The sequence below is a fragment of the Mustela putorius genome, unplaced genomic scaffold (assembly GCF_011764305.1).
Source record: "Mustela putorius furo isolate JIRA1106 unplaced genomic scaffold, ASM1176430v1.1 tig00537227_pilon_pilon_pilon, whole genome shotgun sequence".
Taxonomy (NCBI): domain Eukaryota; kingdom Metazoa; phylum Chordata; class Mammalia; order Carnivora; family Mustelidae; genus Mustela; species Mustela putorius.
Genome location: NW_025422368.1, coordinates 8,142,875 through 8,167,178, shown reverse-complemented (window position 1 = coordinate 8,167,178; position 24,304 = coordinate 8,142,875). Strand labels below are relative to the sequence as shown.

Below are 24,304 nucleotides of genomic sequence, written 5' to 3'. Positions count from 1 at the left end.
TTTCAGACCTTGAGAGGACCGCCACCGCTCGGTGGGGTGCCTTTTGTGAACTGGAAAAAGGCGTTCCTCCTGGGCAGACGCAGCCCCACGCCAGGGCACAGGGTTAGTGAACAGAGAGCAGAGTGACTTCAAGACCAATTCCAGTGTGCACTCCTGTGCCATGAACAACCTGCCCATCCGGAAGGTAGTGTCGGGTTCGGAAAAGAAAAAAAAAAAAAAAAAAAAAAAAAAGCCCATAATCTTGCTTAAATAAATGGTTATCATTTTTCTCATAATAAAAATACTCTTCCTTAAAGTCCATTTAATAGATGCATAGCCTTGAATACACATTTATTTCTTCGATCTTCAGTAACTTACAGGTCCTTAAACACCATTCAGGGCTAACCAGTGGCTTTCTCCGGCCATAACATTAAATGCGAACACAGCCCACGCATCTGCTCAGCCGTCTGTTCTGAGTGCTATAGCGCCATCTCATAGATTGTCTTCATTTCAGCAAACTACTGAGGAGCAGTACTTTTAAATCCTATCTTTTGTTTCCCTCCAGCTTGGCATTTTCACTTCAACTAGCCTGATGGGTGTCCTTGAAATTTCCAGACAGAACTCCTGAAGTGTTTGGTAAGCTCTCAGCATAAGTCTCTGCTCCTCTGGGTCTGGGAGCCACAGAACAGAGCTCTGGGGTTGGCTTCTCCAGTCCCCTGTGCCACTTGTCTTGGTCCCTCCCCACCACCCTCCCAACGCACGTACCCGCTTCAAGAACAAGACAGTGTGCTCGGAAACCTGCTTGAAGTGCACAGACTAGTTCAGTATCATTTGAGGGACTCTCTAGTTATAAACTCCCCATGGAAAAACTATGATAAGACTGTATCCACACTCTCCTTTGTTATTTAGAAAATATTTTCCTATGCGTTAGGTTCATGTAATCTTGAGTTGGAATTATCATCCAAAAAGCAGCAATGGAATTATCTTTCAAGCTGTCCATCCAAGCCCGCCCTTTTCTGTGGTTCAGGTTGGTTCATAGGTGACAGCTCTGTGCCATTTGGCCCCTTTTTCTGGGTCTCAGTTTCTGAAATGGGTGCAGATCTCATCCCAGTTCTGTTTCTTCTCACCCACTTTTTCTGGCCCTGAACGCTGAGCCTCTGGCCTCCACACCTTCACTCTGACTCCCTTTCTTCCTTCCAGCTCCCTGCAGGCAGGCTAAGGGTGAAAATTCTTTCTCTCAACTCCCTTTGGACTAAAAGAAACCTTTTAAGTCTATACCAATTTCCAAGGGAAACCTTCCTTACCTGCAACCACATAAATCCTGAGTCTGGGACACATGACTCATTGGTACAGAACCTTTATCTTTTTGAAACGACAGTAGTATTAACTAATGCTTGTTCCTGTCTGTGCGATAGGCATGGTGCTCTGTGCTTTATGCCTTTTCTCCCATTTTATCCTCACAGCAAACAGGGACAGGGGCTACTAAGAATATGCCCATTTACAAAGGAGGAAGCTGAGGCTGAATTTAAGCCACTTTCATCCAAAGGACCTAGCTGGCCTCACAGCCCTGTGCTGTCTGTTTTCAGATTTGTTTCCCCTCTTAATCTCCTGACAGCTTCATGATTCCACATATTTCATTAAACCCACCTTCAGTTACACGGAGTTTTTGCTTAAAATCCCCAGGTTTCTCCCAGATTCCACACCCCAGCATTACCATTCTAGCAATCTACCAGATCTCAGAGGGTCACTTGCCCCAAATCCTCAGGTCGAGCTTCCTCCCACAAACTAGCACTGCTCACAGCCCAAGGCATTCAGTGAATGATAATTCCAAGTAAAGTGAATACTTTACTCTTATCCCAGGCAAAGTGGAGGAAGCCACATTTTCATTACAACCCAGAAGAAGAAATATTCACCCCCAGGCCTGCAGCTCTCCACACAAGACTTAGAAATCTGCATCATCTAATCTTTGCCCTAAGGCCACGGTATTCAGCCCTGGGTGCATGTTAGAATCACAGGAGCTCTCCCAAAGCGGGATGCCTGGGCTCCCAGCCTCAGGGCAACCCCTCCCAGCCTCAGGGCAACCTCAGGATTTCTCGGGGGTGCAAGTGGTTTTCTACTTTGTTTGTTCCTAGTTCCAGGTGATTCTAATGAGAACCCCTACCTGCCCTTCTGTTTGCCAGGCCATATCAATTGTCATTTTCCACAGCTGACTCAGAACCTTCCAGATGCTATTTGGAGCACCTGGCACTTGCTAAAGGGATGATTGTTCCTTCTCCATACTTCCTCATTAGCTCCTGACTGACAGAACATCAATTTACGTTGTCTCCTCTGTGTAACTACTTCCACTCTACCCCCAAATCACTGCGGAGCATCTATACCTTGTTCTAGAAATACTGTTTTCTCCTTGCCTATCGATTTGCTTTACTTAAACCAACTGGTTAACTATCTTCAAGATGCAGGCTATGCTTTATCATCTTTCCTCTTTCCATTGTGCCGCAAATAGCTTCTAAACTGCCATGGATGGTAAATGGATGTCGACTATAAGAAGACCTATTCTTCCTGCTTTCGTAATGGTAAATGGATGTTGACTATAAGAAGACCTATTCTTCCTGCTTTCGTTTCCCTTTGGTATGAAAGGCCATATGAAATAGGTTGCAGAGAGCAGGGTGTTTGGAGGCTGAAATAAGAGAAATATGCAGCCTGGAATAAAACCTGAAGATGTCCAGTAAGCAAAAGGGAATCTATAAATACTGCAGACCAATTACCTGTCAAAGTGGGTAATGCTTTTAGCTACGAACTCATTGAAATATTAAATGTTCACATCAAGACTTCCCCTCGGGAAAAGTTACTGGAGTCCCCACCTTATACCAAAGGCTCCAATACTCTCTTTAGAATCTTCTGTAGAGGGGCACCTGGGTGGCTCAGTGGGTTAAAGCCTCTGTTTTCAGCTCAGGTCATGATCCCAGGGTTCTGGGATCCAGCCCTGCATCAGGCTCTCTGCTCAGCGGGGAGCCTGCTTCCCCTTCTCTCTCTGCCTGTCTCTCTGCCTACTTGTGATCTCTGTCTGTCAAATAAATAAATAAAATCTTTATATAAAAAAAAGAATCTTCTGTAGAAGAATTAGAATTAGATGAGTCCAGAGCTCTACTTTTATGGATCCTAGTCTAGGTTCTACTACTAACTAGCTCTGACCTTGATAGGACATTGAGGCCACACAGACTCCCAGGGTCTCTATAGTAATGTTAATACAAATAGTTAACATTGATGGAGTACTTGCTGTGACCAGGTCCGGTGCTGAGCATTTTTCATGCATTATTTTACTCAGTTCTCACAACCACTCCCAGAGATGGGTACTATCATTATCCTGAACTGGAGAAACTGAGGCTCACAGAGATTGTGTCCAAGGGGAAATGTGCATCTTTCTGCATATGTTGCATAATTCTGATGTGTTCCATGGGGAAATGCATTTTGGTGAAACCATATTCACTCAACCCTAGTTCAAATGCCCATCCCTCTTTCCTCACCTCTCCAAGAGAGTGCATGATTCTGGGCTCCTTGGACACTTCCCATGCCATGATATTTCAGTGCTTCTCCCCCTTCCGTGTGTGTGTTCGTTGTTTTTGTAGGTCTCCCCCAGACCCTGAGAGTACTTCAAGTTCTGGGCTTGGCAATTAGACACACTCAATACAGGTGGCCAGGTCAGTGGTACAGACTCTTTCTGAGTCCTGACAACATCTCTGTAAGTAGAAATCTCGCTTTTACAGATAAAGACTCAGAGATGCTAAGTAATTGACTCAAGCTGGCACAGGAAGTAAAAAGTGGAGTCAGGTGTTGTATCCAAGCAACAGAATATCCCCATGCTGTACTGGCATCACTGTCCATTCAGTTGTCCAAGCCAATCCAGAAACCCCTGTGAAATTAGCCAAAGTAGGAGGCCATTAAGTTGAAATAGCTCTAACGCCATGGCAACCTCTGTGAGCAAACCAAAATCTAAGCCCGGATTACAAAATGGAAACCTAAGGATAGCCAATTGCAAGCAGTCCAGTAGGCTTTAAGCAAGCGCCAATCAATGACATCCTTGCTTTGCCTCTACTTTTTCTCTATAAGGTAAGTCTCTCTGGGAACTCCGGTTGGTGGGGATCCCCTGTTTATGCTTTGGCACGGCCCCCTAGGGCAGATTTTTTGCTCAAATAAACTCTTAAAATTTTGAATATACCTCAGTTTATCTTTTAACACCAGGGAACCATTCTCTGCAATACTTCCCTGGAGGTGATTCTTTTTTTTTTTCCCCCAATATGAAACACTTCATGAATTTTCGTGATTTTTTTTTAAGATTTTATTTTATTTATTTATTTGACAGAGACACATAGCGAGAAAGGGAATACAAGCAGGGGGAGTGGGTGGAGGAAGAAGAAGCAGGCTCCCCCCCACCAAGCAGGGAGACAGAAGCAGGGCTCCCTCCCAGGACCCCCAGGGACCACAACCTGAGCAGAAGGCAGACGCTTAAAGACTAAGCCACCCAGCTGTCCCTTGCGTGTCATTCTTCCATCCTCCTCCACTCCACTCACCATTTGGTTGGTTACTTTGTCCCCTCCCCTTGATTGCCTCCATAATTCAAATTACTGCCTTCACACACCCAGATTCCCATGATAGCTAGAAGGCAAGATCTGGAACACTGGCCCAACTCCAACACAAAAAGGTTAAAAATTGTGAATGACTTGTATAAACTACAAGCATTTCCTCTCGTCTCTTTTAGAGACAAAGACACTTCCGCACACTTAGTCCTGACTCGCCTACATCATATTTCTCTGGGAAGTTAACATTGTATTTTCACCCCGACATCAATTTTGGTCTGAGGATCAGCACACTGCTCTAGTCCTGTAAATCGTAGGAGGCAACCAGATAGTCTCCAAGATTCTAATCTTGTTTGCTGATCGCATTTCACTGGTTTATTTCATTGTCTCCCATTGAGGACCTAATTGTGATAACTGCACTTGTTTTCCAGACTTGTTGCTTTTAACCCATTTTATTCCTCAGTTTCTCTGGGTCTGGGGCCTTGTGTTGCTCTAACTTACTAACCATCAGAATTCCAATGTCCTGCCTACCTGTCATTGAATGGGCATCACGCGCTGGGATACTGAGTTGCTTTTGCTGTGTTTGGTGGGGCGGCGGGGTGGACGTCTGGCCATGCTGCCTTAAGACCTCCCTGCAGTACTGACTGCTTGCTCTTGGCGGCCAGCAGCCTTCATAGCCTTTCTCCTATGCCCTTGAAACAAATCTGTTTCCCACCGCCTGCCTCATCTCCGAGTTGGGTCTCCTTACAAGCATGAGAACAAGCTCAGACCCATAAATGTCCCTTTGTTATCTGTTGATGGTGAACACAAGAGAAACTTCTTCAGAGCAAAAAGAGTCGGTCATTTTTGGCAGACTGCTCAGACTGTTTCGACAATGAAGGTTCTCTGAATCTTACGTTCTCCTGCTCTTCTGGGAACCATGGAACAAAGTACTTTAGTTAATATTCTCAGATGACCTGCCAAGAAGGAAGGGCACACTGGTAGGAGTTCCATATGGTATTTAAAGAACAGACATTCCTTCGAAGGGAAATCAGCAATATATGGCCGGGGTTTAATGAGGCAGGGAGAGGTGCGATGTGGCAAAAGGAGATGGTGAATGAAATTGTTCTCTTCAGAAATAACACTGGCCATTTATTCTGTTTTGCCCTTCCATTTAAACTTCCTGTTTTCATTTTGAGTACTGTGAATTATTTATTAGCATTATATATTTAACTCGTTAAATGAAGAAATGTGTTCTTGTATGAGAGAAAAAGAAACCTGCTTGAGTCTTGTGGAGGTTAGCCTTTAGGAATATTTTTAAAAGTTGGAGCTGTCTCCAGGGAGAAAAGGAGGGTCATGAGAAACATAATATTCATTATGTTTACATTTCAATTCTGTCTAATGATTGATGGCTGTAAGCTGTTCCCTTTCGCTCTACTGTCCTTTCTTCCTCTCTGATCAGAATCCTCGGATTCCTCCCTGATTGCCTGTCTAAATTCGTTGAGAGGTAGCAAATCCCAAAAAACTACCTGATGGTAGATAGAGAAGGGGTGGGCATTATACTCTAGAAGGTGTAGTTCTTGTTAAGGAATGTGCTGCAGTGAGAGCCGGACACAATATTGTTCAGAGCAGCCCAGTCCTGTTTAGTATCAGACACGGGGCAAGTCAGGAAGATCTAAGAAAATCCTACCTGAGTCCACCAGAGTCATCTGTGCCATGTCTTCTACTCTTCACTTCCTCACCTTCCATTCGATTTTATGTGTGTGTATTTAAATATTTATTTTTCACTTTATTACACCCATGCAAATAGCATTCATAACTTAATATTGAGTGCACAATGATTATTATTAAATTTTCTTGCCATTTGCTTTTGTCCTATAGGTAATAATTGCCTTAAAAAAAATTGCTTAGCTTCCTTCCTCTCCTTAACAATTCTTCCCATACCTTCCAATATTCTAATACACCGGTTTTCCACAAGATCCGTCAAACTAGGAAATGTATCAATTCTGATTCCAAATAAATAAATTCTTTCAAGGGCACTGGGATGGTTCAGTGGGTTAAGTGTCAGACTCCTGGTTTCGTTTCGGAGCTGTGATCTCAGGGTTGTGAGATGGAGCTGCATGGCAGACCCCATGCTTGAGGTTCTCTCCCTCTGCTCTTCTCCCGATATTTCCACACACACTCTCTCTCTCTCTCTCTCAAATAAATAAATAAGTATTTTTAAAAATAAAATAAATTCTTTCAAATTTGTGAGGGCTATGACATACAGCTCTATTATGAAATTTGAAAACCTTGCCACTTTTGAAATAGAGTATTTATAAGTGTCCTTTTTAAAAAATATGCAAACCATAAAAAAATATAGGTAAACCATACCATCTTTAAGTGGGAGCACTTTACTGGGACTCAGTAGAGGGCAGGGACTAAGTTTCTGTCATTAGAGTACCTGTCTTCAAACCCTGACTCTGCTCACCTGAAACAAGATGCTCACCTCTTTGTGCCTCAGTTTTCTCATTCATAAAATGGTGATAATTGTACTTACCACAAGGACTATTTGAAGTTGAACTTAAATAAGACATGTAAATCACTTTATAAAATGCCTGACACATAGTACATTATCAGCAAATGTGAGGTATTGTTTAGCAGAATAACAAAGGAAGAAATAGTCAAAAAAATAAAAGACTTTATGTAAAGCTTATGTATGAAAAAATATGAACACAAAATTAAATGGGAAATAACAAACTGGGGGTTGCCTGGGTGGCTCAATCGGTTAAGCACCCGACTGAGCCCTGCATCAGGGTTCCTCCTCACTGGGGAGTCTGCTTCTCCCTCTGCCCCTCACCGTGCTTGTGCTCTTTTCTCTCTCTCAAATAAATTAATTAATTAAATCTTTTTTAAAAAGGAAAACAATAAACTAGGATAAAAACATTTACAGCATGTATGACAGAATAAAAGGTTAACATTTAATATATCATAAGTCTGAGATAAAATAGAAGAACAAGCAAAGTACATGAATTGATAGTTTACTAAATAGATAAAACTGGCCATAGGGAAGCATATCTGCCCTCACCTGTAATAGAATATGTGGTTACATATTAAAATATGCAAATATACAAAAAAATTGAGAGAAGACACCAATGACTAATATCAGAAATGAAGGAAGTTGGGCCATCGCTACAGATCCCACGGATTTTAAAAGAATAGTAAAGGAAAATTAGGAATAAGTGTGTGCACAAATATAATAATTCAGGTGAAAGAGACCATTTCTTTGAAAACCACAATGTATGAAAACTCATACCAAGAAGAAATAGACAATCTGAGTAACTTATATCTATTAAAGAAATTGAATCAGTAACTAATAATTTTTCAAAACAGAAAGTACCAGGCCTGCATGGGTTCACTGGTGAATTTTATTAGACATTTAAGAAAGAAATGATATCAGTTCTCTACAACCTCTTCCAAAAATAGAAGCTGAGGAAATACCTCCTAACTCATTCTAGGAGTTCATTGTTATTCTAATAGCAAAACCAGACAAAAATATTCAAGGAAGGAAAACTACAGACCTATGTCCCTCATTAACATAGACATAAAATGCCTCAACAGAATATTAACAAATCAAATTTAACAACATGTAGAATGAATTACGCACCATACAAAATGGGTTTTATTCCAGGTATGTGAGGCAGGTTCAACGTTTGAAAGCCAATTAATGTAATTCATCACATCAACAGCCAATAAAAAGAAATCATATAATCCTATCAATAAATGTAGAAAAACATTTGAAAATAATCCAACACCAATTCATGGTATAAAACAAACAAACTTAACAAACTAGGAATAGAGGTAAATAGTGAACTTCCTCAACTTGATAAAGAATATATACAAAACATACAAAAAGATGCTCAACATCACCACTCATCACGGAAATGCAAATCACAACTACAATGATATATCACCTCACACTTGTCAGAATCAAAACGAATCAAAACCACAAGAAACAAGTGTTGGTAAGGATGTGGAGAAAAAGGAATCTTCCCACACAGAGGTGGGAACACAAACTGGTGCGGCCACTCTGGAAAACAGTATGGAGGTTCCTCAAAAAGTTAAAAATGGAACTGCCACACGATTCAGTAATTCCACTACTGGATATTTACCCAAAGAATACAAATGCACTAATTTGAAAAGATACATGCACCCTATGTTTATTGCAACATTATTTATGATAGCCAGATTATAGATGCAGACTAAATGTCCCTTGATAGATGAATGGATAAAGAAGATGTGATAAATATTATTTATATATACATATATATGTGTGTGTGTGTGTGTGTGTGTGTGTGTGTGTGTATGTATAAATAATGGAATATTGGCCATTAAAAAGAATGAAATTTGCCATTTGCAACAACATGGATGGATCTAGAGGGTACTTTGTGAAATGAAATAAGTCAGTCAGAGAAAGACAAATACCATACAATTTCACTCACATGTGCTATTTAAGAAACAAAACAAATGAACAAAGAAAAAAAGAGACAAATCAAAAAACAGACTCTTAACTATAAAAGACAAACAGATGGTCACCTTACCCGAGGTGGGGCTGGAAGGGAGGATGGGGAATAGGTGAAGGGGAGTACGAGTACCCTGACCATGATGAGCACTGAGTGATGGATAGAATTGTTGAATCACTACATTGTACATCTGAAACTAATATAATACTGTGTGTGGATTATACTGGAATTTAAGTAAAGAAATAAGTAAGTAAATAACTACAAAATATCTGCACCTAGCATCCTACTTACTGGAAATTTGATGCTTTCTCCCTAAGATCAGAAATAAGGCAAGGATGTCCCATCTCACCACTCCTTTCAATAATGTACCGGAAGTCCTAAGTAATACAGTAAGATTTTTTTTATAAAGGAAATGAAAGGTATACAGACTGGGAAGGAAGAAATAACCTGTCTTTGCTTACAAATAACATGACTCTTTCTGTGGGAAATCCCAAAGTATCACAACAAGAGCAAAAAAAAAAAAAAAATCCTGTGGTTATAGCAAGTGATGATAGTAAGTTGCAAGATACAAGTGAATACACTAAAGTAATTGCTTTCTATATCCAAGCAATGGACAGGTGGAGTTTGAAATTTAAAACACAATGCCATTTAAAAAAAAAATGCCATTTATATTAGCAACGAAAAGAAAAACCCAATTATAAATTTTAAAAACAGATGTACAGGATCTATATGATGAAAACTATAAAACTCTGATGAAAAAATCAAAGACCTAAATAAACGGAGCGGTATTCCATGCATAAGAAGTCTCAATATTGTCAAAATACTTCTTTCCAATTTGATCAGCTGATTCAACTCTATACTAATAAAATTCTCCACCAGCTATTTTTTTTTATATTGACAAATTGATTCTAAGGTTTATATGGAGAGGAAAAACACCCAAAGTAGCCCAGTTAATATTTTTTAAAAAGAACAAATTCAGAGATCTAACGCTATCTGACTTTAAATCTTTCTATAAAGCTGTAGTGGTGTGGTATTGGTGGAAAAAAATAGAAAAATAGATGGATGGCATAAAATAAAGAGCCCATAATTAGACCTACATAAATATAAAATATTATATTTATATTAATTATATTAATTATTAATATTAAATATAATCAACTCATCTTTGACAGAGGAGCAAAGGCAATTTAGTAAAGTAAGGATAGTATTTTTAATAAATGTTGCTAGAAAATGGTATATCTACATGCAAAAAAGAAAAAAAATCAACACAGAACTTACTCCTTTCACAAAAATTAACTCAAAATGGATCATAGACCTAAATGCAAAGTATGAAACTATAAAACTCTTAGAAGATAAAATAGGAGAAAATCTATGTGATCTTGTGTTTGGCAACGAGTTTTTAGACTCAACATCAAAAGCAAATCCATGAAGGAAAAAAATCAATAAATGGGACTTCATTAAAATTAAAAGCTTTTGCTCTACAAGAGACACTGATAAGAGAAGGAAAAAACAAGCCACAGACTAGGAGAAAAAATATTTTTAAAAGATTTTACTGATTGACTGATTGATTTGAGAGAGAGAGCTTGTGCATGTGGGGAGGAGCAGAAGGGGGAGGGAGATGCATAGGGATAGAGATCTTAAACAGACTCCCTTTAGAGCCTGGAGCCTGCCCTGGGGCTGGATCTCATGACCCTGAGATCATGACCTCAACCCAAACCAACAGTTAGTGGTCCTTAGGAGAAAATATTTATGAAACACACGAGTGATTAAGAATTTATGTACAAAAGGTACAAAGAACTCTCAAAACTCAATAATAAGAAAACAACCTAATTTTTAAAGTGGGCAAAAGATCTGAACCTTGCCAAAGAAGATATAGATGGGCAAATAAGCACACAAAAAGATTCTCAACATCCTGTATCATTAGGGAATTGCAAACTAAAACAAAAATGACACATGGATTAGATGGCCCAAATCCAAAACAATGAGGGCACCATTATACTGGTGAGGATTTGGATCAACAGGAATTCTTCAGAGCTGGTGGGAATGCAAAATAGTACAGACACTTCAGAGGACAGTTTGGCAGCTAAGATTTCTACCAATCTCTATTTTGTCTTTTGTTTTTGAACTTTAAATACATATTGCTAAGAGAAAGAAGCCAGTAAGAAAAGGCTACATATTGTATGACTCCAACTATATGACATCCTGGAAAAAAACTATAGAAACCATAGAAAAATCAGTGGTCACCAAGGTGTTTCCAGGGGAAGGCAGGATGAGTAGGTGAAGGACACAGGGTTTTTAGGGCAGCAAAACGGTTCTGTATTTTGCTCTCATGGTGGATACATGATACAGGGATACATGATGATATATGAAACCAGGAAACATGCTGGATACAAATATACATTTGTCCAAGCCCATAAAATGTACAGCAGAGTGTACCGTAATGTAAACTAAAATGATATATCAACATTGGTTCATCATTTGGAATAAATGTATCACACTAATGCAAAATTTAATAGGGGATACTTTGGAGGTTGGGGGAGGGGAAGTATATATGGGAATTTTTACTTTCTACTCAATTTTTCTATAAACCTACAACTTCACTAAAAATAGTCTATTATAACATGTATTTTATATATCACTGTATATAATGATACAACATATTTTGGGACATTTCAAAATTATTTTTATATTGCAATATCCACTGTCAGAATGAACTCTACTCTCCACTCAAATATATTATACATTTATACTTATACATTTACATATAAATTTGTGTTATGTCTCTATTTTCTTAAAGATTTTATTTATTTATTTTGAGAGCATGAGTGCACAAGTCAGGGGGAGGGGCAGAGCAAGAGGGAGAGAGAAACTTAAGCAGACTCCACGCTGAGTGTGGAACTTAACGCCGGGCTCAATATCACAACCCATGAGATCATGACCTGAGCCAAAACCAAAAGTCATATGCTTGAGTGACTGAGTCACCCAGGCACTCCTGTGTGTATCTACTTTAAAACCTCTATTTGCTTCTCAGTGCTCTTTACAAAAAAAAGCCATATTCACTCTTAGGCTTGTAGAACCTACTGCAGTGCCTAGTCCATAGCAGATACCCAATAAATATTTGCTAAGTCAATGTTTGTTGACAGATATGTCAAATATTGAATGTAGATGACTAACTATGAATGCACCAAAATGTGCTCTCACGTAACAGACATAATTCTCCATCTTATTTATAAGGTTCTAATGACAGGCATTTCTAAACACCTTGCTGATATCAGGACACGAGGTGCCTTTAGCATTCTCCTGATATGTCAGACCAAGCACTCTGATCTCAGTTCAGCTTGTTAGAGTAGGTAGAAAATAATAAAGACAGTTAAACAGTAAGGGATACACCAGATGCGGATTAAAAGGCACAGTTGCTTATTTAAATTCTATTTCCCCAGGTTCTTGATAACAAAATAGAGAATTGCTGGAAGCTATTTAGAAGGCTTTTTAAAATTCTCAGTAGTGTGGTTATTAATACTGCCCTAACAGTATTATTATTATTATTCCTTAACAAAGAAAACACGTATTTTTCAGTTCATCTTTGAGTACACCTGAGCTTCTATTTGAAAACAGACCATTGAGCTCTGCCCGACTGTTAAGAGATATTAAAAGCCATTTGGATCAACTACAATATCGATATATTGGGGTTGCAAATATCCAATTATCTATATTCATTGTAAGCACCACAAATAAAACAAAAACAATACCTAAAAGATGGCTACGAGGGATTTGGGCTTTAAGAAGCTGATTTCAATGAACTGCAAAGACAGAGAAATAGAATTCGTTAAAAACTCTGTACTTAATAGAGGGTTAAAATTTACCAGGACAGGGACATGCCACTCAAGAGTATCATCTCAGCTTCCTTTCTTGGGTTTGTAAGACTCCAAAATTGTGTCCAAATTTGCCTATCAGGAAATGTCACTGCATTGCAGAAACATGTGGATTTCCAGCCAGGGCCAGACTGAATGTTGCCTAGGAAACCATGACTGGTTTCTGCTACAGCTAAAAGGGAAAATGTCTGTTCCTGAGGCAAGAAAGGCGTCAGAATTCTGTCTCTGGCCCTTCATTGGTTTCTGCAATCCTCCCTGCTTACCTGCCTTCTATCCACAGCTCCCATTTTACCCAATTCTGTGCGGCTCCTGATTCCCAGATGTTCAAATTTGACTCCTTCACTTCCTATACAGAAAGGAAAAAAACCCCTAATGACTGCAAAGTTGTTTGGTTTTATCTACATAATATTTTTATTTACTTATTTTCACCCATGTTTAAAAATCAGAATCAGTCTCATTAAAACCTTTACAACTTTCCTTTGTGAAAAATTGGAATATCTGTCAATGATTAAAACCATCGTCCTTCCTGGAGCAAGCTTCTGGGACAGAATGTCTCATGCCTACTTAAATGATACATGTTCTCTAGTTTGCCACAATCCCCACTATTCCCTATTATATCCAACAGTGAGGCTGAGTATTGGGTTTTCATTTAGCACTCTACTCTCACTTTTGTTTTTCTTCGTGGTGCAGAGGTATTTTTCTCTTCCTATGTATTTATAAGAAGTAGCAAAATGAGATAGAGAGGTTTAAGAATTTCTGGGGAAAAAAATACATTCTTTGGAGGAAACAAAGACTATTTCTTTATGTTTATTATGGAAAATGAATATACATACAAAGAACAGACGCAGCCCATCTACTCTCTTATATCTCATGTCTAATAACTATAGCCACTGGAGTTTGTGGCTACTGCCTTAGTTCTCAGATATCTGGGTTTTCTTGGAGGGGATACTGTGCTCTGGATTTGTCACCAGTCCTAGCTTGCTATCCCATTTCCTTAATCTGTCCCCACCTACAGACCAAGGCAATCATACATCTAATAGTAAAGGTTCTGGAGGGCTCTAAGTAGCTCCTCCTCATTATCTACAAATAAGCTGATTTCCACAGATGGGCCATAACAATTCCTTCTAATTTAGCAATAAATGCTAGATAGTCCCTGATTCTTAGTATAAAAGAATCCAGATATCCTAGCTCACTTACCTCCCTAATCATTTAATTTTCTTTGTAATTGTGGTTGTATGTAGATTATGCCATAAACATCAACTAATTTAGCCAACAGTTTGGTTTTGTTGGTTTGCTTATGAAAGGGAAGGACAGGAGGGAGATGATAGGGAAAGGAACACAAATACCACTTGGCGAACTATAAATTATCATTAGTTGGCCTCCGTCCTGGTGGGTAGGGCTCTACTTCCTCTACCCCTGGGTAATAGGCTCCTGGAGACAAGGCAAAAGTTCACTTCCATTTTCTGCACTCTGTTTAATGAATTAATCCTTCAAAAAAATCCTAGTTTTTTTTTAAGGAGCTCGTATTTTAGAAAGGAAAGCCAGGCAACAGTCCTGTATGCAGTCCTGCGACGTTAGCCAAGGCTCAGATGTACCAAAATCTCATTAGGAGAAGGTGCAGACCAAGGTTACCCTGATGGTCTCAGACCAAGGGCCTTCAGAGAAAAGTTTTCCAGGTCCTAGGTGGCCTCCTATGGCCAAAGCATCAAGTGAGTAAAGGGCCTTGGCCTAAAGGGGACAGACTGAAGGCTAAATGGGTTTAAGTCTTTGCCCCCCAAATGTAAAAGGATTAGGATGGCCGGCTGCATTGGGTTTGAATAAGCATGCTGGATGGGTGGAAATAAGGCAGGGAGCGAGCAGCTGCGCTCCTCTGATAGCACAGAGAAGAGTCAAAACTAGAGGTAAAGGGTGTGGTCCAAGATGAAGCCCTGAGCCACTTCCCCAGGGTGGTGTGAAGACACTGGGGCCATGCCCTCCAGCTGGCTGCCGCTGCTATCTCCACCCAAGCCTGCTAACTGGAGGGCTGTTTCTCTCCAGATAGATGACAATGACCCCACACAGCAGCAAGTGGCCAAGGGGAGCTCCCAGCTCCCTTTTTCTCACAGGTGACAGTGTGGCATCCCCCTGACTGCTCTTCCTTCCTCCTCTGGACCAAGCAATGAAAGGATAGGACAATAAGAAATTCCTCCTTGCATTAGCTGGGAAGAGTGCCTCCTTCATCAGACACACCCACAAGAATCTGTCTCAGCCCTGCGAGCTGGGTCCTAGTCCCTGGCCATTAACCCTGTCACCTATTCTTAAGTCATCCACTGAGAACTCACCCAGACAACACATTTTAGCATCTCCCCCACACCTTTTGGGACTTTCCCATTTGAAGAAATAATAAGCTCGCTCTCCAGTTTTCTTTAACAAACTAAGCATGTGACAGACAAGGTCTCAGATGTTTTCTTTGCCTATTTCCTCCTAAAATTGAAGTCTGTGGTTAAGTAAGCTCTTCGAGACCGTTTCTGCTTCAGACCGTGGGCTCTCATAGCTCTCTGTATAACACCCTACATTTTGTTGTTTGTTTTTCCTGCGGAGCGTAAAAAATCAGAATAAAATTGTATATAAATGAGGTGTAAGAAATCTTCCCAGGGTCCTGCACCTGCACCTGCACCCAAGGTCAAGGGCTTCTGAACCTGCTGTTACCAAATGTACTCCTGAAACCAAAGCAGTGACATGTTAGGTGGTAAATTTGGTGCTGTGTGCTCTGCGACAGCCTCTGTTCCTGTACAGGACATAATTACACAGTCTGCTCACCTTGGCCACAATATTCTAATTCTCCTGTATGTCACTATTCCCTCCATGGCCCCCTGTAGCCATGGAAGCAGCCCCCACCGGGAGGTGTGAAGTGCCCAACTTGGGGGGAGGGCAGAGGTTAGGGGTAGGCTGAGGAGGGCTGGAACTACAAATTGACACATCCTAGCTAACCAGCCTGGGCGGACACCCTGCAGGGCTGTTTAAAAAGTAACAACTAATGGACATGCATGTGTGGAATGTAAAGGAGACGCCCAGTAGTTGACCTGAGTAATTATGGTTGCTGATTCCATAAAATGAGTTAATACAAATTATTAACATTCTGAGTACTCAGTTGATGATCTACTCGGTATGTGTTAAGAATGATACACTCAGGGGGGTACCTGGGTGGCTCAGTGGGTTAAGCTGCTGCCTTCAGCTCGGGTTATGATCTCAGGGTCCTAGGATCGAGTCCCACATCTGCTCTCTGCTCAGCAGGGAGCCTGCTTCCCTCTCTCTCTCTGCCTGCCTCTCCATCTACTTGTGATTTCTCTCTGTCAAATAAATAAATAAAATCTTTAAAAAAAAAAAAGAATGATACACTCAGGATGTATCTGTGGTTTCTCTTTGTGATCTAAGGGAACCCAGATGCCTTGTCAGTTGGGATCTTCAGACCTCACTGAGGGAATGCTCTGTAGGTCTTTGACGAATACACCTGATTAGGAAAGACAGGAGTCTAAGTATTTTCAGAAAAAGCCTGACATGATGTAGTAGGTTGAATTCAGCTTCTGAAAGGGAAATGAAATGGTAAGATATGCATCTTAGAAAGAGCAAAGACTGCAGGTTAGAGAATGGGACAGAGGAAGAAAAGAACACATGTGGGAAGATAAATTAGGAAGCCACAGCCAGATTTCAGATTTGAACTAAGGCAGCGGCTGTAGGGGGAGAAGTGGACTGGTGACAGAGTGGTCTAGAGAGGAGAATCTCCTTTACTCCTGATGGATGGAGGCAAGGAAGGAATCCCAGATGATCTTGCAATTTCTATTATGGAGCAATTAGGTAAATACTGACTTCACTTACTAAGAGGAGGCACAAGCTTGAGGAGTAATATAATCAGTTTAGAATTTACTTTAAATTGGATCTTTACATCGTCACCGAGTTTATTCATCCGCGAACAAAGAGGCATTTCTTTCTTCTTAGCTATTTTTGTCATGCATTTTAAAACTGCCCCATGATTTAACTACCATGCATCACCAAGAGTAAATGCATATTTAAAAAATAAAGTCTTTTGTTCTCATACAAATATATAAGGTGACTGAGTCTACAGTTAAGCAACACCCAGAAATCATGACTAAGAAAATAGGATATTGACATAGGGCTCGAAGATTTACAGTCAGGAGTCAGTGAAACTGGTAAACATCAGATTCGGAGAAGTGAGTGATTGATAGTTCTCCATTTTTTAAAGATTGATTTATTTATTTTAGAGAGCATGTGAGAGAGAGCATGAGCAGTAGGAGGGGCAGAGGGAAAGGAATAAGGAAGATCCTTGAGCAGGTTCCATGCTGAGCAGGAGCTGGACGTGGGGCTTGATGCCCCGGACCCTGAGATCATGACCTGAGCCAAAATCAACAGTCAGACACTTAACAGACTGAGCCACCCAGGTACCCCTTTATTCTCCATTTTTATTTGTTTGAATATATTTCAGAGATCCAACTATAAAATATTAAGAAAGGGCACCTGGGTGGCTCAGTGGGCTAAGCCTATGCCTTCGGCTCAGGTCATGATCTCGGGGTCCTGGAATCGAGTCCCACATCGTGCTCTCTGCTCAGCTGAGAGCCTGCTTCCCCCTCTCTCTGCTTGCCTCTCTGCCTACTTGTGATTTTTCTGTGTGTCAAATAAATAAAAATCTTTAAAAAAAAAAAGAATGTCCTAAAGGAGAAAGAGAGGAGGGTAACAAGACATCAGTGGTGACATTGGCTTTGTAAATGGTAACTTGGAAAACTATTTAAAAGGTCTGCTCTTTTATTGGTAGAATGGAATAGTGATATACAACTGATATAAAACAATTTGGAATAATCATTGTAATTCTAAAGCAAAAATACTCGTTTGTAAAGAGTTTGATCAGAAGTCCTTTTCCCAGTGCTATTTTCAGTCATTTTAATATTTTCAGTAAAATTTTTATTTATTTATTTATTTATTTGACAAAGATCGCAAATAGGCAGAGAGGCAGGCGGGGGTGGGGGGGAGGGCGGGAAGTAGGGTCCCTGCTGAGCAGAGAGCCCAATGCAGGACTCGATCCCAGGACCCTGAGATCACGACCTGAGCAGAAGGCAGAAGCTTTAACCTACTAAGCCACCCAGGAGCCCCCAAATTTTTATTTTTTTTAAAAGATTTTATTTATTTATTTGAGAAAGTGAAAGAGAGAACACAAGAGAGGGGAGGGAGAGGGAGAAGCGGCTCCCCACTGAGCAAGGAGCCCAACAGGGTGCTGGATCCAGGATCATGACTTGAGCTGAAGGCAGACAGACACTTAACCAACTGAGCCACCCAGGCATCCCTTTAGTGACATTTTTAAAAACCCTTTTCAGTAACAGAAGTGATACCCTCACATAAGGCCATAATTGCATTTCCAGCAATGAATTATAATCATCAGCTTCCGTTTTTTCCTCACTTAACTGTGACCTCCTGAACACAGAGACCATGTCTTGCTTGACCAAGCACTGTGCCTGGCCCCGCTCTTCCTTCCTCCTCTGGACCAAGCAATGAAACTCTGAAATGAAACTCTGGCCCTCAGCCAGAGTTTATCCAGTGAGGGAAGAAAGGAAAATTAGCATGCATCAAAAACATGAAGCAATGTCTGCCTTCCTGGATAAAGAAACCTCATGTTCAGCAATCTAGCAGTTAATATCTCTGAAAATATCGGAACTTTTTCTTTATTAATGTAGCATGCCCAAATTTCAGATAGCTTTGAAAATAAAGAAAATTACTGCATCCACAATCCCACCATGCAGATACAGAAGCATTTTGAATACAAGTTAGCATTTTGATTCAGGGAAGAGTAGTATAAGCACTGTTAGAATTAATTTATAATGTACTTAAAAGCATGCATTTTCTGAAATACCCAGATTTTTTTTTAATTGACAGTATTGTGGATAGCCCCCTCCATTATGACAACTTGAAGGAAAAGACATTTTAAAGATAACATGTTTTTTTTTTTTTTGACAGAGAGGCAGAGAGGCAGGTAGAAGGAGAGGGAGAGAGAGGGGGAAGCAGGCTCCCTGCTGAGCAGAGAGCCCAATTCGGGGTTCGATCCCAGGACCCTGAGATCATGACCTGAGCTGAAGGCAGAAGTTTAACCCACTGTGTCACCCAGGCACCTCTTAAAGATAACTTTTTAAAAATTCTCCTAGGATATTAAATCATTCTACCTTTTTTTGTACCTTCCTTGTCCCCCACCGAAATTTATGAACTGTGGCTCTGGGATGAGGAGCCTGAGACTCAGGAGGCCTGATCCTTAGTCCAAGCTCAGTGGCTAGCCTAGCTGGGATCCGGGCAGTTGCTAGACCTCCTGGAACCTCTCTTGGCCCAAGACCCTGTCATCTGACCCACTTGCCAAGTCTGTTCTGGCAGGGACAGGGCCACATTGGTCCACAGAGCTGCGCCAGCAAATGGGATCCTTGTCAGGTTTACATTTTATTCAGTAAAGCCTATTTTTATGTAACTGAAGCATGGACATATGTATACTAATTTCTAGAATAAACTGAACATTTACTAAGTGCCAACCACTCTGCTTAGCACTTTACATATTCAGAATCTGCCCTGCAGGATTTGGGCCAGAGAAGTTAAGTAACTTTCCCAAAACCACACAGCTTGCACATTTCAGACTTGAACTCACATTTTCTGCCTGCAAAGGCCATGCTCTGAACCACTAAGCTATAGTGTTTATAGAGCAGAAGAGAGAAACTGCATAAAACACACGAATTCTAAGAAAGTCTATAGAAAATTTTAAAAAGTCCTGACATAATGGGCTCTTCTATAAATTCACCTCTCATTCCATCCATCCCCGTGAAACCACTAATTTGGCTCTTCTCAACCTCCAGCTTCCCAAACTCTTTAACTCCAGCCTCACTCCTCAACAACACCGAAGTGTGCATGTACGGATTCTGTGCAGAACTGAATTCAGCCACTAAATTGAACTCACGACAGGTTTTAATCCAGTCTCAAGATTCTTAGTTTACTATCAGAGAAGACTTCGTACCTCAATAGAAACAAATTATTCATGTGTGTTTGAAAAGGCTAAAAGCAAGTGCTTTGAAGGGAAATTATCAAGAATGTGCAGACTGTTTCAAGTAATACAAAGGAAACACACACTGTTTTGTGATTTGCCAAGTTTGATGCTTTTTTAAGGTAGCCACTCATAGATTTGAACATAAACACATAGCAGTTTGCTGAAATGAGTATATTCTAAGTACATTTTTCGTAGGTTGATTTCTGGCCTGCTTGAAGCACTCCATTCCAGGGAGATAAGAAAAATAACAATGTTCCTGGAAATAGAAAATACGAATTAAGTGATAGCAGCTCATATAAAGATCAGCCTAAACTAATCTGTGGCTGGAACTACTAAAAGAGCTGTTACTATTAAAGGAATATCATTTTTATCCTGATACTTGTAGTATTTTTTAATGTCTAAAATATTTGTCTTTTATGGGTTTGCTTTTAAATAATCATAGTTTAAAATACATTATAAATTTGTAAGGGCATATTAACATACATTAATGGGCAACAAAAGGCAAAAGCGTAGGCCTGACTAAATGCAATTTTGCCTACTCTGCTATGGGCATCCCATGGGGTTAAAACAGATCAGAGAAAACCAGTCCATGTCGAACACTCCCAGTCCGAACAGGGGCTCCCAGCCTGCAGTGGGCCTCCATGGTGCTCTGTTGTTACAGCCTCCTTCATCTCCCAGATGATGATTTCATACCTTTTTCTCGATCATCAAACCTCTAGTTACCTCTAGGAACACCTGCCTCAGGTTCACTTTCAGCTGGTGACCTTGACTTTGCACCTATTTCATTGGGAACATAGCAGTCTGGAAAAACTCTGCAAGCTCACACCTACTCAGACAGCAGCCTCAGGCCCCGGTACCCAGCCTTTTCCCCCCTGTGTGCTCCTAGCCAAGGCCAACCCCTCCTCTTGGGCACTAGATCCCAACCCTTTCACCAGCATTGCTTCTGCATCACCTGGTTTTCCCAATTACTTACTTACTTCCCCAATTACTTACTTATTCCTTTAAGCCTACCAACATACTATTCTTGTTCCCATCTTAAAAGAAAATAAAATTCTATTAACCTCCCTTCCCCCTTGTGGAGGAAGAAAAAGTGTCCTATGTCCTTCAAGAGTCTTCTGGGTGATATGAGAATTAAATTAACATGAAACAGATTAACAGGGCAAAAAAAAAAAAAAAATTCATATGCACAGAGGTCTCCTAGATATGGGACCTAAGAAGTACCAAGGTGGGCAGCTTTTATACTGTCTAGACAAAGGAACATAAGTTTAGGAGGAACTGGGAGGACAAAGAAAACTTAGGTTGGGACCATCAATTAGCAAGGAATCTAAACAGAATTTGGGCTGGGGTGGTAAATTAGCAAAAGTAACAAGGTTTGTTTATGGAGGCTTCTTCGGCCCTGAATTCCCTGCCTCTGATGATAAGGTCGTCTCCCTCCCTCCCGGTGTCGGGAGGGTACCTTTCACATGGGAGATTTATAACCTCCTTTCTAGAGACCTTGGACGGTCAGACTGTTTTTGTTATACAGGCTGTTTCTTACATAACGTTCATTAAAAATAATCCTTATACCATTGTGGCATATTTTGGGGCATCCTGCCCTGGGCTCCCACACTTTCTGGCTAACTTCTTATTTTCTACTTCCCTTTATTTACAATGAAACCCCTTCTCTGATTCCCCTCTCAGTCTTTCTTAAGCGCTCAAAGCAGCCTTTGTCCCTACCACTCAGCCAAGGTCACCAGTGTTCTTCACAACCAATCATTGAATATCTTATTTGACTTAGCAACTATCTCAGACACAATGTGTCTTGAGTCCTCCCTTGAAACTCTCTTCCCCCTCGGCTTCCAGAACCTCCCACTCTCCTCCTTTTCTTCCTGCTTCACTGACTCTTCCTTCTCAGGCTCCTGTATGAGTTCTTCCTCTACTGTAGGTTTCAGTTTTCAAACCCCTTTTCCTCCCTAGCTTCACCTTCTCCACCGGTGACAGTATCCAAGCCAAACGGATACCTCCAGCCTGGCCCACTCCCTCCAACTCCAGACCCGTATATCGAAATCCCCATTCAACATCTCAGTGTAGATGTATACAAGGAATCTCAAATGTAACAAGCCCCAAATCAAACTCTTGTCTTCCACCTCCCAAACCTGTTTCTCCTAAATGTTCTCCATCTGAGTAAATGGCAACTTCATCCTTCCTGTTGTTCAGGCCCAAAACTACAGAGCTAGACTTGCCTTCCCTCCTTTTTCTCATACCCCCTCTTCTCTCCACAGAGAAATTCTACCACCTCTATTTTCAAAATGGGCCCAGAAAACTGACAGCTTCTCATTTCTCAGCTGCGTCACTCTGGTTCAAGCCTCAACCCTTGTACTATACACTAACCTCCGAAATAGTCTCTTGGCTTTCACTCCTGCTCCACACAGTCTGTAGTAGATGGTGGGAATTTTCTGCCCAAACCCCTCACAATGACTCCCAGAGTAAAAGCCCAAGTCTTTTCAATGTCCCCGACCTACTTCCCTTTCTTCTCTGACTCCATCTCCTGTGTCTGCCTCTCTTGTTCACTCTACGCTAGTCATACTCATCTCTTCATTGTTCTCTCTGTTCAGAGCTTCCTTCCCCCAGATTCCTATATGGTACTTCCACCTCCTCCCTCTGGATTTTGCTCAAATGGCAAAGGGACTTTTATCCCTTCAAGGTTCTCAGCTGGGTCTCTGTAACAAAAGACAGATTGACTACAGAAAAGCATACATATTAGCCAGAAGAGGGATGCCTGGGTGGCTTAGTCCGTTAAGCATCTGACTCTTAATTTCAGCTCAGGTCATGATCTCAGGGTCATGAGATCAAGCCCCACACCAGGCTTGATCTGTGGGGCTCTGTGGGGAAGTTGCTTCTCTCTCCCTCTCTCCCCTGTGTCTCGTTTTCTTGCTCTCTCTCTCTCTCAAATAAATAAATCAATCTTAGGAAGGAAGGAAACAGAAATGAAGACACAAAGCAAGGTTAAGCCTGAGTGTTTTTCACTCTGGGTTTGATGAAGACCGGTAAGACAGATGGTACCAGCTAAGGGTTATAAACTGGGGAAACTTAACAAAGCCTGTTTGTTTGGATTCCTCTCTGAGTCCTGGTGTCTTTGGAGATAAGGACACCACCACTTTCTTCAGGGTTAGAGGAGGGCCTTGTGACCTGCCTCAGGAGAGGCCCCAGGGTCATTCTAGCACCTGCCATTTCAGAAGCCCCTTTGGCTTAAAATATTGGGCATGCTGTGGTGCTGTATTCTGGGGTAGTGGGTCTCAAACCCCGTCACTACCCCATTTAAAATTCCAACCCACAGCCCCTGCATCCTCCCCATCCAACAATCATGTTCCTCTTCTACCTAACATTTTCTTTTACTTATTTATTTATTTATTTTTCAGTTGTCTGATTTCCCCAACCAAATGTCAACTCCTTAGGGCTAAGGCTTTTTGTTTTGTTTTATTTTGTTTTAAATATGTTATTCACAGCTGTATCTCTAGCACCTAGAACAGCGTCTACCACAAATACTTACTTACTGAATGAAAGAACTAGTGGATGGGCCAGATAGTGATCTGGACATATATTATCATACATTACTATATACCTGGCACTCTGGGTCTATCTTCTCATTTAACCCTTGCATCTAGGTAGTGATTGTTCCTGTCATTATTTTGCCGACGAGAAAAATCAAGCCACAAAACTGGTGACTACCAACATCATGCAGCCATTAACCACAAAATTCGTTACCAAACCCAAGTCTGTGTGGCCCCAAAGCTCCTGTATTCACAGCTTCATAGCTCTGGCTTCAATTCACACCATCAACAGATAAGCAGTCACCGTATCTCAAATCCATATCAAGGTTTAAGCAATCCCCAGACAGTTCTGAGGGCCATGCCCCTAGGCATGAACTTCACCTAACCCCTTTGCACAGCCTGTCATGAGCCACGTGTTTTCTGTAACGTTTCAAACATCTGGATATTTGGACCAACCTGGACGACCCGTTTACCCAAGACTTTCTGCAGGTTAACATCTGTTCCAAGCGGCGTTCGTATTCTTCTTTCCAGACATCTGCCTGCAATAAAAAGGGAAATTGACTCCTTAAGAAGAAAGGAAGAACAAAATACTCCCGAGAGCTACAGGTGATCGATAGAACAGACGAGAAGCCCATGACCGCATCACCTCTGGAAGGACAAATGAGGGTGGGAACAAATAAAGAGAAAGGACCTGTCACTCATACGACCTGTACCTTTTGAAGTTCTGTGCCATAAGGATTAAGGACCTTCTGAAAATAAGCAAAATAACAATGGCAGTGTGCCCTGTCTGTCCTCCCACCCAGAG

General features: G+C 41.0%; 1 protein-coding gene across 1 annotated transcript in view; it reads left to right on the top strand.

Moving 5' to 3' along the window:
• The window catches only part of PCED1B (PC-esterase domain containing 1B), a 39,702-nt gene that overhangs the window by 481 nt on the left and 14,917 nt on the right, over positions 1-24,304 (top strand). Inside the window, exon 2 of the mRNA XM_013063019.2 lies at positions 545-615. The gene's annotated coding sequence lies outside the window, so the exon portion shown is untranslated. The remainder of the gene's footprint in view (positions 1-544; positions 616-24,304) is intronic.